Source organism: Giraffa tippelskirchi, chromosome 6 (assembly GCF_054371585.1).
Source record: "Giraffa tippelskirchi isolate mGirTip1 chromosome 6, T2T-mGirTip1v1.2.pri, whole genome shotgun sequence".
Taxonomy (NCBI): Eukaryota; Metazoa; Chordata; class Mammalia; order Artiodactyla; family Giraffidae; genus Giraffa; species Giraffa tippelskirchi.
In genome coordinates, this window is record NC_137280.1 from 63677035 (window position 1) to 63697029 (window position 19995).

Sequence of the window (19995 nt, forward strand, 5' to 3'; positions counted from 1 at the left end):
GAAAGAAAGTGAAGTCGCTCAATCATGTCCAACTCTTTACGACCCTATGGACTGTAGCCTACCAGGCTCCTTCACCCATGGGATTTTCCAGGCAAGAGTACTGGAGTGGGTTGCCGTTTCCTTCTCCAGGGGATCTTCCCAACCAGGGATCAAACCTCGGTCTCCCACATTGTAGGCAGATGCTTTACTGTCTGAGCCATGAGGGAAGTCCTAGAGAGAAAGGACCATAATATTAACAAACATTCCTTATCCCTTGGTTAAGCAAAGACAATTAGGTCAAGTCTTCATTGAGAAGCTTTCCTTGTGCCCTGGGGTTAAAATTCTGTAAAGAACGTTCATTTGGCTTGTTAGGTATGATTGGAAATAAATGACAAGGACAACTGGAAGACCTTCCTGACCCTAGGAAGTAGAACTCTTTTTGTATAATTTGCACAAATAAATAATTCATGGAGTAATGCAGGCGAAAACAGAGGCTTTGGCAAAACTTTAAGTTCCACAGGAATTCAGTAGAGAGAAAGAGCACATATGTGAGAGGGAAAGAGAGAAGGTCTTTGGCTCCAGACAGAGTTGAGTTCAAATCAAGGCTTCACTCCATACCAATTGTGCTGACTGAGGAAAATTTGCTATATGATAAGGGAGGCTAACCATTGGATGGGATTATTTGAGAATTACCAAAAATAGTTCAAATTTAGCTATGTTTGGCTTACAGCAAACAGTCAATGATTTCTGAGGGATGCTTTCTATAGATAAAGTCCTCTGAGATGGTATCCCTGAGGAGACCATTCAGGAAGAAATAAACCCAGCCTTAAAAAATGAAGATGCTTTATATTCTATTTGTGTCCAAGGCAGAAGGGAGAAGGGGAAAGAAGAGATGGAGAACAGGGGACTGAAGTTAGAGGGCGGTCATCTGATGGGACAGATGTGTTAGTTATATGCTTAATATCCACTTCTATCTCCCTCCTTGATAACAACCACCTCTGCAATACGTATAGTTCCAGGTGGCAAATCATCAATTGGTTGAATTCCATCATAAACACCTTTTTCCTTTGCAAAAGGCATTTTTCTTGCCCCCTTTCAGCTAAGAGATATGATGTAATCCAGTTCAGACCAATGAAATTAAGAGGAACTTGGATGGAAGCTTGAGATGTTTTCTTTCCAGATAAAAGGGACAGATAGATAACTTCTTTTTTTCTTTCTTCCTGCCTTCATTGAAATTTTGTTTCTTGGAGCTATGGGATCCATCTTGTAACCAAAGCAATAAGGAAAATGGGCCAATTTATTAAGGATAGTGAAGTTGAAAGGTAGAAGTAATAGATGTTCTTGAAAGGTATCCTTGAACTTCCGTATTACTTTAGGATTATTCATCTATGCATTTCTTGATATATGATGGAGAAAAATCTAACATTTGCTTAAGCCTCTGTTAGATTTTGTTTCTCTTATTTGCAACCCAAAGCATTCTTAACTGATATACATGACTATAGCAGTGAGAGATACTACTTCCTTTTCTCTCTCTAATAAACAAGGCTTGTTGATCCTATTCATATAATTTACAGTCACAGATCTAAGAGAAGAAAGACCCCAAAGGAGCCCTTTTTCAGAGTAGAGAAATAGCTGAAAAGGAGATCTTGGCCACTGAGGATTTTTCTTCCAGGAAATACTTCTGGAACATTTCTATTTATAGCACATATTTCTTCTGCAACTTTTAGAAAAGGCCACCTGGTGCCCAGCCAAGTTGGCATGGCCATTACCTGCTTGAGACAAATGATTCATCCAGTTTCTGGAAATCACAACTATACCACCCGAACAAGAGACCCAGTCCATTGTTTCAATACAATGTGAAGCATTCCCAACAGTTTGCTCAGTGTTTTTCACCAGACCATGAGCGTTCGGTTCTTCCTGCTGAAACCTAAGTGCATTTGAGCACTCTTAGAGGACTCAAGTCACATTTTCTAAAGGTAGATGATTCCTTTGTCACTTCAGGTGTAAGCTGTTGTACATGAACTGTTAGTACAAAGTCTGCTTATATCAAGTTTCAGGGAATATAAGGTATGAATCATACCAAATTGTGTATTTGCATGAAACCACCAATGTGTTTGGTATTTCACAGTGCCCGTTGTGCCGATTAATTAAAACAGATGACACCTACAGGTTTAGCATAAGTTCCTATTTCATTTAACCAACTGATTCAGGATGGAAGGGAGCCATCTTGTCATGGCTTCCACCCTGGAGCCTAGTATTTTCACAAGGGCCCAAAACTGAATGTGACATTCTCTTCCAGGATTTGCCTCTACTTTACCTACCTGGGCATTTCAGTTAAAGGGAGTATTTGCAAACTTTAAGCTCTCCTGAATGGTGAACTGAACTCACTAGTAGGAAGGCCATCTTCTCCTCATGGGGAGAGACAGAGTGAAGACCTCATTGTCTTTCCAAAAGTGATATACCTGCATCCAGCTTTCTAGTGCTTCAGGAAGCTGAAAAATGAAAAGTGAAAGTGAAGTCGTTCAGTCGTGTCCGACTCTTTGCGACCCCATGGACTGTAGCCCTCCAGGCTCCTCTGTCCACGGGACTTTCCAGCCAAGAGTACTAGAGTGGGTTTCCATTTCCTTCTCCAGGAGATCTTCCAGACCCAGGGATTGAACCCGGGTCTCCCGCGTTGTAGGCAGATGCTTTACCGTCTGAGCCACCAGGGAAGTCAGAAAGCTTACTTCCTCTCATTTCTCCCTTGTCCCCCACTCTACCCTACTACTCTGCTTCTATCATTCTTTCATTGGATGATTTCAACACTGAATTTGGCCCAAGAGCACAAATTCCTTTTCCTACTCACTTCCACTAAACTGTTAATGGCGGGGGGGGGGGGGGAAGCTGTTGGGGGAAGTGGACAGGGAGAGATCAATCTGCAGAGTGAGACTTTCACTTGTTACTTCTAGTACTTCTTGATGTTGGGAGTTTATGCAGTGAGTAAATATTCACATATTAGTTACCTCTGTTTTACATAAAAAGCAAGGAACTCTTATTTTCTTCATCATAGCATCATAGTTTTTGTTTTTGGAGGTTGACTTTTGGCTGATCAAACAGAATAACAAGAAGTGATGTTCCCTAGCTCTTTTTAAATTCTAGCAGAATAAATTTGTTTCTTTAAATTTTTTTTTGAATGCAATTTTTCACATGCAGAAAAGTATAATGGATACTTCTACCTGGATTTAATTAACACTAGCATTTTGCTGCAATTGATTTATCCTTCTTTAAAATTTGCTTAGTATTTTAAAGCAGTTTATGTTTTAAAGCAAGTTACAGCCATCTTGACATTTCACTCCCAAATATTCCATAGCATATCTCTAAAAGTCAAGCTTTTGTCTTACATAACAATAATACAATTACCATATCCATTAAAATTAACCATCAGTTCCTAGTGCTACATCATGTCTATTCTCAATTTAAATGTCCTCAGTTGCCCCAGATGTTTCTCTCATAGCCCATTTGTTCAGACCACACAGTGCTTCACTGAGGAGTCTTTTGAGGCTCCCTGAAAGGCATTTGAAGGACATCAGGATTAGGAAGGCTGCCTTGATACCCAGCTGGACGGAGGCCATGATGGAGAATAGCCTTGCTCTCCTTGGGTGATGACTTTGCCTGGCAGAGGCTAAGGCACACAGCATTCTTGCTTAATGACTGAGAACCAGAACGGGGACTGGTCTGTGATTACCCACTGATGTGAGTTTAGGATTGGGTGACCAGTATGGAAATCACATGCAAATCTAAGTAAACTGTACTAACTTTCCACAAAGAGGTCAATGAGAAGTGATAAGCTTGAGGATTATTACATCTATTAGGAAAAGAAAATATATTCTTAAATTTGTTGAATTGAGGCTTTGTTGCTTTAGGGCAGTTTTAACTCCATTTTTTCCTTTATCGGAGAAGATAAGTTAGCCACTTATCCACAGTTGTTGTTCACAGATTTCTGGTTAAATGTTGAAACTTGAATTATTTGTGTTGAGTGGCAAATCTCCTTAGCTTATCAGTGTATATGCTGCCCCTTGACTACTCTAAGTGTCTCAAGTTCAAGTCTTCATTTTGCCAATAGCCCCCCATGTGATTTTTCAGTTCAGCTTTAAAAGATCACTCAAATATGCTGGAAAATGGGGGACTTAACCAAGAATTCTTTAAGATGCTTTGGTTTTTAGATTCCAAGTATCCCTGAACAAGTCAGAATTTGTTGACTCCAAATTACTCTTTCTGGCATTGGCTGAGGATTAAGGTCATACATATTCCTTTAGCAGGCACTGCTAGGGAAAAAAAAATCCCATTAATTTTATTAGCTGTCTTCTTATATTGTTATTTATATATATATGTTGCCCAGTTTCATATTTATTTATTTGGTTATAAGAGAGACTGCTAATAGGGTGTTTAGATGTCTTCATTCAAATTGGAGTTTTGCTTCCTTTGAAGGATCTTAAACAAGCAAAAGACTATTTTGGAAAGTCTTGCGGTGCTCTGTGAGAGAACTTGATAACTGGTCCTTGCTTAAGAAATCTGAAAAATCAAACACCTTCAGAGATGGAGGATGAATGAGAGGACCTGGGTGTTCAGACATTTTTGTCTGGTTTCTCTGTACAAGTGTCAGCTTCTAATTTTGAACACTGAAAAGGGGAAGGCGATAACATTCCTTAAGCCCCTACTATGAGTCAGGCACCACACATGCATGTCTTATTTAATCTTCACCACAAGTATTAGAAGTAAGCATTGTTATTCTTATGTTCCAGATAAGGAAACCAAAGTTTAGAAAACAGTTTTAAATAATCTTCTCACGGTCACACAGAAAGGAGGAATCAGTGGATCCATGACCAACCAGTACGGATGCCAAAGCCCTCTGCCTTCTTCTCATTGCCAGCTCACCTGTCTTTCATTCGTACCCCTTGGAAAGATAGATAGAGACAATGTCCACGGCTAATAGCTGGGAATGTATTTATGACAGAAATAGCATTCACGAGATTGTGTCTGTGAGTGTAAGTGTTGGTTGATTATTGAACTTCAGTTCTCTCTCTTCAGTTCTTCAGTTCTCAGTTCAGGAATCAAGCTCTATTCTGTTACTTAATATGAAATTAACTGAGTTCTCGACTAATCCCAGGTCTTCATCTCTATTCTGACCCTGCTGGAATGACCCCTCCTCTTCTTTATCTGAGTTCTCCTCCCCTCCCCCCGCCACCCTCCTTCTCTTCTCCTTCACAGGGAACCTTCTTTGACCCCTCAGACTAGGTTGGGCCCCCAATACACTCTCCTAGCCCTCTGACCATCTCCTTTTGAATCACATATTTGTATCTATTTAGTTGCTATGTTCAGTAAGACAGGTTAGCATAGAGCTTAAGTAATTGGACAGCTCCAGTAACTAAGCTCCATAACTGAGCTGTCTGGGATCATAACCTAGGTGCTTCTACCTATTAACTATACAGCTTTTAGTCAGGTTATTATGTGCCAATATGCCTCAGTTTCTTCATCTGTAAAATGGGAATAAAGGATAATACCTAGTAACCAGTGAAGAACAGTGATAATTCATTCAATCAATCCATGTCAAGTCCTTACAACAGCGCCTCACACATAGCAAGCACTCAGCCATCATTTTCTAACCTTCTTAATGGACAATAGTTCTAATGGAGACTGATGTTATATGGGTCTTATTTATTGTTGTTTTCACAGTGTCTACTCACATTGTGGATACTCAAGAAATATTTATTGTATGCTCTATTTACTACCTTTCTATATCAGACGGCTCTGAATTCTACTGAATATTTGCTGCATTCTGGGTACTTTCATCTATATATAATCTCTCACGACTCTCATAAGCTCCTTATTACTGACATAACAATTTTACCAATGAGGAGAGGAAAGCTCAGAGAGGTAAACTGCCCTGCCCTGCCCTGTCACACAGCTATTAAATAGTTGATGAATTATTGAAACTCAGCTATGGGGGACTCTGGGCCCAAGGCCCTTGCTCTTTTCTTTTTCCTAGGCTGCCTCTTTGTGCCTCAGAAGAAACAATGAACCTTATGTAAACTCTATGTAAATAGGAGGTTCTGGTTTCATGAAACTGAAGCCAAAGCAAAGTAAGCAGAAGTTAACAAAAGAGTCACAGTCATCTGATACTTAAAAAAAGCTCAAGCCGCTTCCTTGTTTCCTAGATACCAAAATAGATGTTGATTCCTGAGTAGAGATTGAAAATCATTAAGGCTTCTTCCATGGAGGTCACAGATTTCTGCATAGAGGACTACAGAACCACTTGCTAATGCTGATTTATACGTAACCATTATGGTCCTCTTGGGCCACACTGAACTGTAATAATTCCCAGCGTTGGACTATACGAAGCTCAGAGATTATCGGGAAAATGTGTCTATTTGTGCTGAATTAAGGACAGTTGATGTTGGTGCTTCTCAAACTGTCAGGTGCACATGAACCGCCTGGGAGGGCTTATCACAAATTAGATTCTAATCAAATAGTTCTGCCTGAGACTCTGCATTTCTAGCAAGTTTCCAGCTGATGCCAATAGTGCTGGATCATGGACCACCTTTTGCAAAGCAAGGACTCCATAGGACTGTATTTTAGCCAAACACAGAGACTTCAATAAAAGATGGCCTTTGCAACCACAGATAAAGCAGAGGTCTGCTGGGGGAGCCACTGGCATTCAAATTTAACTGTGCCACTTAATGCGAAGGAACCTGTGGGCCAACTTCTCTTGAGATTGGAGTGTCCTCATCTATAAATAGTGCTTCCCTGGTGGCTCAAATGATAAAGAATCTGCCTGCAATGTGGGAGACCTGGGTTCGAGCCCTGGGTTGGGAAGATCCTCTGGAGGAGGGCATGGCAACCCGCTTCAGTATCCTTGCCTGGAGAATCCCCAGGGACAGAGGAGCCTGGCGGGCTACAGTCCACGGGGTCGCAGAGAGAGATGACTAAGAGACTAAGCACAGCACAGCTGCACCTATAAATGGGTGCACTGAGTATTGGGAAGAGCTGTGGTTTGCTGCAGATTGTCTCTAAGGCCTCTTTCATCTCTAAGATCATATGACTGCCTCCTTCATTCTAATACTGACATTGAAGCTGAAGTTCATTTTTTTAAAAAAGGAAGTGGGGAGGGACTTGGGATCTTGTGACAGTAGCCTCCTTAGCAGTAGCCTCAGGAGCCAGTCAGTGCCCACCCAGCATCATGTCCAGGATACAACTTCTCTGCTCCTTTCTGCTGCTCTGTGGTCAGTGAATGCTCTGTCAGGTAGCCAAGAGCATCTTGTCACCATGATACACCACCTACATTTGGTCCTGGAATTCCTTGACCGTGAAAACAACCTTGGAAAAAACGACAGTGACCTTTAGCTAGAACGATACAGTCATGGACCTTCAGAGCCCAAGTGAAGCTTGGATGACACAGAACTCAAAAGGCCTTGATCCAGGGAAGAGACTGATCCAAAGACACACAGTCAGTTGGAAAGAAATCTGGCCCCGGACCTCCTGTTGGCCCACTGCCAGCCCGCATTTCCCCTGCCCTGTAAATGGATGCAGTGTACAGGTTTTAATTATACAAGCTGGATGTCCTTTGGCAACTGTCATTAAGATGAAATAGTTCTCCAATGTGAGCAACACTCTGTGTTTTCCTATTATTCTCAGGGTTCTTGTTTTATTTCTTTAGGCATTCCTAATTTAAAAATAAAATTCCTAATACTTGTCTCAGATATTAGGTATTGTTGGTGGTGATTGAAGACACTGAACTTGAAAGCTGCTCTCCTCCTCCAGTCATACCTGGGGAGAATTAGGCTGTTTCCCAGGGACTGGTGCTGCCATCTTGCTCCAAGTACACTGAACACTGAGACATGGTTTTTATGTTAGAGAGCCAGGAGACAGCAAGGTCAGACAGAAAAGAAGACAAGAAACACTGGGGAAAAGACCATTATGCTGTCCATGGTATCCTGGAAAAAACTTTCATACTTCCCATCTCCTTGGGCACCATACTTTTGGTGGAATTTGCATTCTCTGGCACATTCAGAGCTTTTGGACTATTACTATGAACAGAAAGAAAAAGAGAAAGGAGAATGAGAAGGAGGAAGAAGCAAAAGCCCACTGTTTCTTTATTAACATAAAACTTTTACGACAACGAGCTTTACATAGAGTGTTATCGGCATTGGCTTTCTTCACATGAAGTGAGATGTTAGGACTATTATGAAGAGAAAGATGTGCTTCCACAAGTAGACAGAGTCCACATCTCGCGGGAGGGATCATCCCACTGACCACTGGCATTGACTTCTTTGGACAGATCTCTCGTCTGCATATATTCAGAGCTGGTTTGCTGTCAGTGGCCATGGAGGATGTCACGGAGGTCCAGATACACATCCTTGGTGGAACCACGGCTGGAGCATGGAGAACTGTCGGGGCCTCCCGAGTTAAAGAGCTGCTGGAACTGTAAAATATCAGGCATATCCTAACCTAGTCACAAGCTTCTATTCTCATCCCTGTCGCCATCCCCAGGGCTAGTCTTGAACCTCAACCCCCCTGCCCCTATAGCCTAGCCCAGCTGCCCTCAGCTTCCTAACTCCTTACCTTGTTATTTGTCTACACTGTACCCGGTTACCCTGTCATTCCATCTTTGTGCTCAGAATGACGGTTCAGGCTCTGTCATCTTCCTCCTCCTTGGCTTGTCAGGTCACATTCTCTTTCTGGCCAGGCTCTCCCAGGGCTTCTGAATAAACTCTGTAAGTCATCAGTAGTCATCACTCTACTGTCCCTGGGCGCTCCTCCATTATATAATCTTGAGGGGCCAGTGTATTTGTTTTCTCTTGCTTCTGGAACAAATAACTACAAGCTCAGCACCTTAAATCACAGGTGGCTCAGTGGTAAAGAATCCACCTGCCAATACAGGAGATGCAGGGAATGCAGGCTCGATCCCTGGGTCGGGAAGATCCCCTGGAGTAGGAAATGGCAACCAGTATTCTTGCTTGGAAAATCCTATGGGCAGAGGAGCCTGGCGTGCTGTGGTCCATGGGGTCAGCCATGACTGAGCAGTGATGAAATGCCTTAAATGACAAGTTAGTTATCTTACAGTTTGGAGACCAGAAGTCCAAACTGGACTTCACTGGTCAAATCAAAATGTCAGCAGGACTCTAGTAACTTCTAGGGGAGATTCTGTTTCTTTGCCTTTTTCAGCTTCTAGAAGCTGATTGTGTTCCTTGGCTCAAGGCTCCCTTTTTCCGTCCCCCAAACCAGCAATATGGTGAGATTTTCTCATGATGTCATCTCTCTGGTTCTGATCCCTCTGCCTCCCTCTTCCTCATTACTCAACCCCATGATTACATTGGGCCACCTGGATGTTCCAGGATAATCTCCTGATCATAAATACAGCTTATCAGAAACCTGTATTCTCATTGCCACATAATATAACCTACTCACAAGATCCAACTTCCAGTTTGTTTCCTGGGCTTGGGAGAATATTGTCCCTACAGATGAGCAGGTGATGGCTTCTCTGAAAGTTGGTCAGAGAAGATAAAATAGCCCTCAGACACATTCGTGCCACTCTACCGCACAGCTTGCTCTGACCTATGTCACAATTTTGCCAGGAACCATCTTTTCTTGCTAAAATTGTGCTGATACTAGTCACTTGAAGACTACAGCAGAAATTCAGTATGTAGCTATTGCCATAAAAAAAAGACAAAACAGACACGCATTAAATACTTAAATTACAACCTAAGGAGCATCTATTATGACATGCAACATGTTATCAAGGCAATAAATAATAATAAATAGTTTCATATACTTTTTAAGACAATTTTTTCAAACAATGTGTGTATGTGTTAGTTGCTCAGTCGTGTCTGACTCTGTGGACCCCACGGACTGTAGCCCACTAGGCTTCTCTGTCCATGGGATTCTCCAGGCAAGAATACTGGAGTGGGTTGCCATTCCCTTCTCCAGGGGATCTTCCCCACCCAGGGATCAAACATGGGTCTCCTGCATTGTAGGCAGATTCTTTACTGTCTGAACCACCAGGGAAGTGAAACAATGAGCTGAGCACTTTCCATGCAGATTATTTATTTTAATTTCTAAAACAGCTCTATCAGGCAGATGCTATGATAAGTGCATTTTAAAGTAAGGGAATACAGGCTTAAAGAGGATGAGGATATTGCCAAAGTTCACACAGCTAGTATATGGAGTGGAGGGATTTGAATCCAGGTTGCATTTGTTTCCCAAATACAACCACTAAGTGGCAGTGCCAATTTAAGTAAAGCATTCAGGGAAGGGGGCCATCACCGTGAGGTGTGCAGTAGCTGAGAAACGCCACTTCAACAGTGTGCTCAGTGGGGATCCCCTTAAAACTCCTCCAAGACTGTAAGGGAAACCAGAACTTATTTATATTCCAGCTACTGAAGCAAGTTTTACCCCCAAGGTTCACCATTGCTGTGAGGTCAAGGTGCATTTATGACCCATTCTCTTTTATTTTTGACTTTCTTTTTCCATTTTGACAAGACGATTAAAAGAGAAAAGAGAAATCAACCTTGCTGTGTTTAGGTCTTAGATGGTTCACTTCCCTACAGCTTCCAAGAGCACAGTTTTCACATGGCCACACGAGGGCGTGCCTGGGTGTGGGGGGAACTGATGGAAGTACTGACTGTGGGGTGTATTTGCTGTGTGCTCTAGAGATTGTTTTGGGGACCACGAGTCAATATGGTAGGTTCCCACTAGAGACGCAGAACACACATGTCATTCCCTCCCTCTTTCCCTTCCTTCCTTAAGCATTCATTTTGTAGGCGATATGGATAAAGAAATAAGCAAAACATGGCCTCTCCTTTTAAAAATCCAAGAATTCATAGGAGAAAATAAAAATCACTGTTTTTGAATAAATTGGACTCAGATGCAGCAAATAAGTATTAAGCACAACATGGCAGGCATCTAACAACAACAACAACAAAAATATATATATATATATAAATAAGTGTACCATGTGCTCAGTTGTGTCTGACCCTTTGTGACCCCATGGACTGTAGCCCATCAGTCTCCTCTGTCCATGGGATTCTCTAGGCAAGAACACTGGAGTGGGTTGCCATTTCCTCCTCCAGGGAATCTTTCCCACCCAGGGGCTGAACTTGTATCTCCTACATCTCTTGCATTACAGGTGGACTCTTGACCTAGTGAGCCATCGGGAAAGGCCTAATAATTATAAACACTGTGACTTCTACTATGGTGAGATCTCTTTGACGACTTAGACTTTTGTCTGAACCTCTTTTGTTTCTTTGGAGAGCACTACGTGAATTCTCATCCATAGTAAAACATTTAATAATGATAGTGTTGGAGCAGATATAAGCCACTTTAATACACCCAGGAGAGTCCATGGAGATGGCCATGCATATTTGTTTTGTTTTGCGCTGACTCTGAGACAGGGAAAGACATGATATTGCTCCTTGGTGTGGTTTTGTGAGGGTCCTCGAATTTCAGGGGTAGATTGCTTTCCAGGCACCACAGCTCCTGGGCACATGAAGTGAGGGAGTCTAATGCTGAAGATCCTGAGCTTTAGAGATAGATCTGCCTCCTAAATTTGCTTCTGCCCTTTTTCCTTTCTGGGAAACTACAGTTTATAGGTTAAAATATATCCATGATGATAATGATGGTGTTGGTGATGATAATGGTACAAAGTTCATGTTTACTGAGTCCTTGTCATGGCCAGAGAATGCACATGTGTGAAATCATTTCATTTTTGTACTAACTCCCCAAAGTAAGCAATATTATTCCCAATAGTTAGATGGAAAAATTGAGGCAAAGAGAGGTTAAATAATTTGCTCAGTCACTCTGACAGGAGTGAGAATCAAGCCAGATAAGCTGACTACAGAGCCCATACAGTTTTATTATTAAAATTCTTATGATATTTGTGACTTTTCCAGAATAATCTATATGAGGAATTGTGATTTCACTAGAACCTGGCAGGATGTTTCTCAAAACTCAGTTTGGAACCAATGATGGTTCTCTCTTTTGTTTTTTCTCTCTAAAATTGTAAGGACTATAAAAGTAAAGGCCCTATCGTCTGCTTATGAATTTTTATTTTTAATTCATTGAACAAGTGGTTGATGGCACTGAAGAGTGGAATTCCTCACCACACCTTTCTGGTCTTGCGTGAGCAGATGGCTCCCTCTGGGTGGTGCGAGATTTGTTTTGCAGTGTGGTTAAAAGGGGACCGACGGTAACAGCTGTGTGTTCCAAGGAGAGCATCCATCATTGTGAGATTTGGGACAGTGGTTGTGTGCGGATGGTTAGTGTGCAGAAGAGGAGACTTGGGGCCCATGCTGGTGACCCTCAACCACCTGACAGGTGTTTCTCTGAGACTGTAGAGCATCCTGGTTAAGACCTTGATGCATGGCGTATTGTGGAGTGAGAATGATTTGGGTCTCACACCCAGCTCCACACTTCCAGGCTGTGTGCATCAGAGAAGCTACTTATGAAGATTTGCTTTTTTAATTTGCAGAATGGAGATAGTAATACAAATCCAAAATGCCTCATTTGCATTTCTAAAATCCCCAAATACCCGACAGCAGAATATATTTTTGTAAGCCCGTGGCAAACTCATTTGGTGACTAAACCTGACCTGACCTGACATGGAGCTTTTGGGGGTCTTTCTTTATCTCACCTTTTGTCAATATGCTGTATTTTGCTGATAGATAGTAATGTGTTTGATTAAAGCACACTATCCCAGGCATTTATAGTATTAGACAAGATACTATATAAATATGTATATATATATATTATATTATTCTATATTATATTATATTGGGATACCCAGGTGGAGCTAGTGGTAAAGAACCTGCCTGACAATGCAAGAGACCTAAGAGACACAGGTTCGATTCTTGGGTCAGGAAGATGCCCTGGAGGAGGGCATGGCAACCCACGTCAGAATTCTTGGTTGGAGAATCCCATGGGCAGAGGAACCTGGTGGTCCATGGGATCACAAAGAGTCAGACACTACTGAAGCAACTTAGCACACAGGCATGCATTGTATTGCCTTTCTAAAATAATAAAAATTGTCATAAATTTCAAAATTCACCTTGCTTCAAACCTTTTGTATAAGGGATGACAGACCCGTGCTAACTACCTCATTACATTTCTGTGTGGATTAAGAGGAATAAAATATAGAAAGTGTTTAGCAGAGTTACTGGCATATTATAAATCAACAACAAGTATTTCACTCCCTAAATAGTTATTGCACTCTATGTATTAGGCATGTTAAGCAATTTTGTTGTATTGTGCCTTCAGTTTTATTCTCTTTATAACACTGTAATACAACATTGCTTAAGGGTGCTACACTGCTGTTCCCAGGACTTTTTTCTCCAAGATCCTTTGAACATTTTAATGTCAGCGCTTTTGTAATTTTCAGAAAATTTCAACTGTTAAGTTTTTTTTTAGGTCACAAAGACATCTAAATGGTCTGATGACTGAAACATTGAGAGCTTGCAGTGTTCACTGCTCCATAAGAAATAGCTAAGCTTACATACGCACGAGCAACAACTGTGTCAGTTCCACTGCCCAGCCAAGCACTGTCACAAGATGTTAAATCAGAAAATCTTAAAAGGCACTTCAAGCTCAGAGATAAAACGCAAAAATATATGCATCTTAGAATCCAGAAGATGGCCTGGGCTACCTTGGGCTTTTTTAAACTCCAGTTCTCTGGCGGGCGGTGGGCTGATCTTGGACTGATATTGCTGGGGATATGGTAGCAGGACTTCAGATTCCTCAAAGTGGTTGCTTTAGGTGACCTGTGAGGACCTGCCTGGGGCTGAAGTTCTCTGGGACTCTAAGAAGAGGAGACAAGCTGGATGTGTTCAAGAGACACTGGTGTGATTTCCTTGACTTCCACATTGAGCCGGCTCTTGGACTGGCCTCTTTGACTGGTTGTCCAGGCCAGGTTGAGTTCTCATCAGTCATACATTCTGTTCGGCTTTTGTCCAAAAGGCCACGTATAGAAAAAAAAAAGGTGTTGAGTTTTGAAGTACTTTTCGTCTGTGACAAAGAAAAGCATTTACATTTCACATGAACTTGTGGATCAACTTGGCAACATTTGAAGAAAGTTTGAGAAAGCTATTCACAGTCTTTAAATTAGCTACTCCTGATGCATATTGACATTCTCTGATGGAAGGGGTGAATCCAGAGTGCCCCCTTTCCCTGTCAGAGCTCTGAATCCACCGAGACACAAGAAGGTGGACAGATGGAGCACAGAATGCCAGTTTTATTAGAGACAAAGAGAGTGATGGAGATGGAGGCAACAGCGGATTTCTAAAACTGCTCCCCAGAATTAGGCTGGCTTTTCCACTCAGCTATTGATAGCGCTGAAAAAAAGACATTTTTCTCCTTGGAGTCAGGATTTTATTCTACATGGCAGAAAATACAACTGTTCTCTGCACACACTTTTGGACTGTTAAAGGGAAGTGGAAAGATGTGTTGTGAAAGCCCTGTGCTTTGCCTCCAGCTCTCCAGTGAGATTTGGGAGCTCTCTGTGAGGAGGAATGAGCAAAGGGATAGGAGTATTTAGGGAAAATTTTTCTTTAGACCTGCAAATAGGATATAAGTATTCTCCATCTCACTAGCCTCTCCTTGTTTGAGCATTTTTGTGTGTGTGGGGAGGGAGCCTATATCCTTTATGGTTTATCCTTTGAAAGAATTTTGCTCTCTTGAATCACATTTTATACTTGCAAACTCTCACATACAAAAAATATAAATAACCCTGACCTTGATGTTTGGGCTTCCCTGGTGGCTCAGATGGTAAGGAATCTGCCTGCAATACATGAGATACAGGATTGAGCCCTGTGTCGGGAACATCTGGAGAAGGGAATAGTTACACCCACTCCAGTATTCTTGGGACTTCCCTGGTGGCTCAAATGGTAAAGAATCTTCCTGCAATATGGAAGACCCAGGATTGATACCTGTGTCAGGAAGATACCCTTGAGAAGGGAATGGCTACCCACTCTAGTATTCTTGCCTGGGAAAATTCCACGGACAGAGGCCGCAGTCCGTAGGGTCACAGACAGTCAGACATGACTGAGCAACTGACACTTCCAAGGCCACTCTTGATGCTGGGAGGAAAAGAGATGATATACTCTATTGAAAGGATGTCTCCATTTCATTGCATAATGATATGATGGGGAAACCTTTCTAGAAAAGTTCTCTTTAGATACATCTGTGCCAAATGAACGAGCTGTGTGAACTTGGCCAAGTCATGTTACCTCTCTGGTCTCTGCTCCCTCAGGGGTTAACCCCGTGGTGCATTGGATAGCTGCCTAGATCCTGTCCATCCGTCCCATTCCCTCCTATATCCAAGAACAATAATTACTGCAGAAAATATCATCTTGCCCTAGATTGTGATCTTCATGACTTCATCCGTGTGAACAGATGAACATCAAAAAACAGCTGAGGCATAACACAGGATCTACGGCAGTGTCAAGGGGCCCTTCCTTAAAACCTCCAGTTGAGATAAATTTTCAGACAAAAATAGCACTTGTGTGTCAGAAGGGAGGCGGGAGAAGGTGGTACAGTATGAAGCAGAGTCTTTATTCGGGGTATAAGCTCCTGTTTCCTGGGACAGGGAGAACTTTGTTTTTTTCGAAATGCTGTCTCAAGCGCTTGCCTGTGCTGTCACTTGAGGACAGGGAAGAAGAAGGGGATGTGTACAAGCTGCTTCCGTCCTAATCCCTTCAATCCCGCTCTTCAACCCAAGTCTGCAACTTCTGTGGCTTCTGGCTAGGTTCCTAGGCAGGGGACCAGGCCAGCCTGCATACACGTGCGCACACACACACGCATACACTCACAAGAATCATCACACACTGAGACTCCATGGGGGGGAGAACAAGGTGCTATGTGACCCTCGCACAGCACCTACTACTTTTGTATTATGTATTTATTTATTGTTTATGTATTTAGTTTATAATAAACACATGAATGATATTTATTTTATAATAAATATTTGTTTTATTTTATAATAAATTATTGTATTTATTTTATAATATTTATTTATTTTATAATAAATAAAAATTATTTATTTTATAATAAATAAAAATTTTTCATTTTGGGTCTTCACTGCTGCATGGGCTTTTCTCCAGTTGCAGTGAGCGAAGGCTGCTACTCTCTAGTTGCGGTGCATGGGCTTCTCACTGCGGAAGCTTCTCTTGTGGAGCGTGGACTCTAGGGCACTCGGGCTTCAGTACTTGCAGCTCCCGGACTCTAAAGCGCAGGCTCAATAGTTGTGGTGCACGGGCTTAGTTGCTGCAAGGCATGTGGGATCTTCCCGGATCAGGGATCTAACCCATGTCTCCTGCATCGGCAGCTGGATTCCTATCCACTGTACGACCTGGGAAGCCCTCAACTACTTCTTTGTCACATTCTTGCCTCACTTGGGGGGACTTCACTGCTCTCTTCCACCCACCCCTCCCCTCGGGCCCCAAAGCCCCAGCAGGATACACATGTATTCATTACACTTTCCTGTCTAGTGAGGCACTTATTTTGTCTCATAAATGTCTACCTCTTCTAGACCCTCAACTCTTTGGATGCAAAGTGTGTACCTGATATAGTTTTGATTCCCCATTCCCAAGCTCTGGCGAATAAATAGCAATCAGTGTACGATGTTTGCGGAGAAGGTGATGGCACCCCACTCCAGTACTCTTGCCTGGAAAATCCCATGGATGGAGGAGCCTGGTGGGCTACAGTCCATGGGGTCATTAAGAGTCGGACATGACCAAGCGTCTTCACTTTCACTTTCATGCACTGGAGAAGGAAATGGCAACCCACTCCAGTGTTCTTGCCTGGAGAATCCCAGGGACAGGGGAGCCTGGTGGGCTGCTGTCTATGGGGTCGCACAGAGTCGGACACGACTGAAGCGACTTAGCAGCAGCAGCAGCAGCAGCAGCATAATGTTTGAATGAGTTGGGGTTAAGAAACACAGGAAACACCACTGAATCTCTGTCCATCTCACTGTATTCCATTTCCTGAGAACAACCACTGCTCAATTAGGGGTGGGTGCCTGGTGGTCATGACACCTCTCCCCAGACAACAGTGGAACCGGCTGACTCAATCTGGACCAATTGAATTCCCTCCAGCAGGTTCAGAGACAGGTCCAGGCTTTCCCTGGCATCCAAAAACAAACCAAACCAAAACAAAATAACCAACGTCAGCTCTGCAGAAGGTAAAGAAATGAAGACTGTTTCTATTAACAAAACTAGTGCCTGTTTACTCTAAAAATCCAGACAATGTATACATATATGATCTTGAAGTTGACATTTAGGAATGGCTATATTTTTTACAAGAAAATGGTAAAGGGTAGGGTTTTGTCCTACCTCGAATAAAAATAGCATAGTAGTGGAGAAGTGTAAATAAATTGGAGAAACAGAAAAGATCCAGCTATATATGAGCATACATTCTATGGTAAATGTGCCATTTCAGTTCAGTGGAGAAATGATACGAAGACAATTGATTTCACATTTGGATGAAAATGAAGTTAGCTTAACTTAAACAGAGTACAAAAATAAATTCACATGGACTAAATATAAACATAAAAATAAAATTATAAAATCATTTGTTAAAAATAATATTCAGATAAGATAATAAGATAATAAGACTCTATCATACTTTGAGGTGGAGGAGGCCTTCTTAAGGAAGACAGAGAACTCCGAATCTGTAAAGGGAAAACAAAATTAACAGCTTTAGTTATTTTAAAAACAATTTTATTTATTTTTTAATTGGAGGATAATAACTTTACAATACTGTGATGCTTTCTGCTATACATCAACATGAGTCAGCCACATGTATACAGATGTCCCCTCCTCTTATACCTCCCTCCCACCTCCCTCCCCATCCCGCCCCTCTAGGTTGTCACGGAGCACCGCCTTTGGGTTTCCGGAATCATATAGCAGATTCCCACTGGCTATCTACTTTACATATGGCAATGCATATGTTTCAATGCTACTCTCTCAAAGCATCTCACCTTCTCTCTCCTCCACTGTGCCCAAAAGTCTATTCCCTATGTCTGCATCTCCATTGCTGCCTTGTAGATAGGTTCATCAGTGCCATCTTTCTAGATTCCATATATATGCACTAATATACAATATTTGTCTTTCTCTTTCTTTTTCATATTGCATAATAGGCTCTACATTGTCCACCTCATTATAACTGACTCAAATGCATTTCTTTTTATAACTGAGTAATATTCCATTGTGTATATATACCACAACTTTTTTACCCATTCATTTGTCCATGGACATCTAGATTGCTTCCATGTTCTAGCTATTGTAAATATTGCTGCAGTGAACGTTGGGGTACATTTATCTTTTTCAATTATGGTTTCCTTAGGGTATATGCCCACTAATGGGATTGCTGGATCATATGGTAGTTTTATTCCTAGTTTTTTAATGAATTTCCATACTGTTCTCCATAGTGGCTGTGTCAGTTTGCATTCCCACCAACAGTGCAAGAGGGACTTTTCCTTTTCTCCACACCTTCTCCAGCATTTATTGTTTGTAGACTTTCTGATGATGGCCATTCTGATTGGTGTGAGATACCTCATTGTAGTTTTGATTTTCATTTCTCTAATAAAGAGCGATGTTGAGCATCTTTTCATACGTTTATTAGCCATCTGTATGTCTTCTTTGGAGAAATGTCTGTTTAAGTCTTCTGCCCACTGTTTGATTGGGTTGTTTGTTTCTCTTGTATCCAGCTTCCTGAGGTGCTTGTATATTTTGAAGATTAGTTCTTTGCCAATTGTTTCGTGTGCTTTTCTCTCCCCTTCTGAGGGTTGTCTTTTCACCTTGCCTATAGCTCCCTAATGGCTCAGTTGGTAAAGAATCTGCCTGCAATGAGGGAGACACAGGTTCGAGTCCTGGGTTGGGAAGATCTCCTGCAGAAGGAAATGACAACCCACTCCAGTGTTTTTGACTAGAGAATTCCATGGACAGAGGAGCCGGGCTGACTACAGTTCACAGGATCGCAGAGTTGGACTCAACTGTGAGACTTTCACTGTCATCGTTTCCTCCCACAACAATAATTTTAAATATTTTGACTGTTAATAAACTCCATAAACATAGAAAGCAAATAACTGATTATGAGAAAGTATTTACAACTCATACAACACAGAAGAAGATAATAGCTTTAGGATATCCAGAGGATACAAAGAGCTTCTACAAGTTAAGAATTATAAGACAGATAATCTAAAAGACAAGTAGGAAGGACATAGTTTTAAAGCCTTTTTTTTTTTGGACAAAGTGTTGATTTTTATTCAAAGCAACAAGTAAGCAAAAGCATAATTTGTTCTGTGTTTCCTAGATGTAAAGCCCATGAAGTTTTGTGGGAATTAGCTCTTCCTAAATATAAGCTGTACAATTTGACACTGGATTCACCTGGTCTATTTTACTAACAGTAATCAAAGATGTGTTGCCTGACCCTTCAGATTCATTTGACTAGTTTTCAATAAAAAGGCTTCCCTCGTAGCTCAGTCGGTAAAAAATCTGCCTGCAATTCAGGAGACTCGGGTTCAATTCCTGGGCCGGGAAGGTCCCCTGGAGAAGCAAATGGCCTCTCCCACACAGGGCTTTTGTGAGAATTAACTGTGATAATTCTCAAGAACCTGGGAGGAGGGACTGGAAGAAGTGGAACTTTATTATTTTCCTTTCACTTTTCCTCTTCTATTTGACTAGGCTACTTAAAAGCAGGAGGTGTCTCAGATGCATTTTTATGTCCCAGTGTTTGTTACAGCGTCAGAATGGTGGAAAGAAAGATGGGAAGACGGAAGTGAGAAGCTGGAGGGAGGGAGGAAGGAAGGAAAGAAGGAAGGATGGAAGGAAACGCGAGTCCTCATCAAACTTGGCAGATTCCTGGTGCAGTTCCTCCTCTAACCACATGATGGCGGCATGAGCATAGCAGCGCACCTGAGCTCTCGAGTCCGCCCCTTAAAATAGAGCCAGGGCGCCTGGATGTGTTTTGTGTTTTTGCAAGCGAGTCAGTCAC

The 19995-nt window shown here is 41.9% G+C and overlaps 1 long non-coding RNA gene across 2 annotated transcripts in view; it reads left to right on the forward strand.

Annotated features, from left to right (window-relative positions):
• The window catches only part of LOC145511221 (uncharacterized), an 82224-nt gene that overhangs the window by 19645 nt on the left and 42584 nt on the right, over positions 1-19995 (forward strand). Inside the window, exon 1 of one of the 2 annotated variants that reach the window (XR_014057671.1) lies at positions 18942-19279. The exons of the other annotated variant lie outside the window; for it this stretch is intronic. This is a non-coding gene — a long non-coding RNA (uncharacterized LOC145511221). Of the gene's footprint in view, positions 1-18941; positions 19280-19995 lie in introns of those variants that run through there. 2 annotated transcript variants of the gene reach the window in all.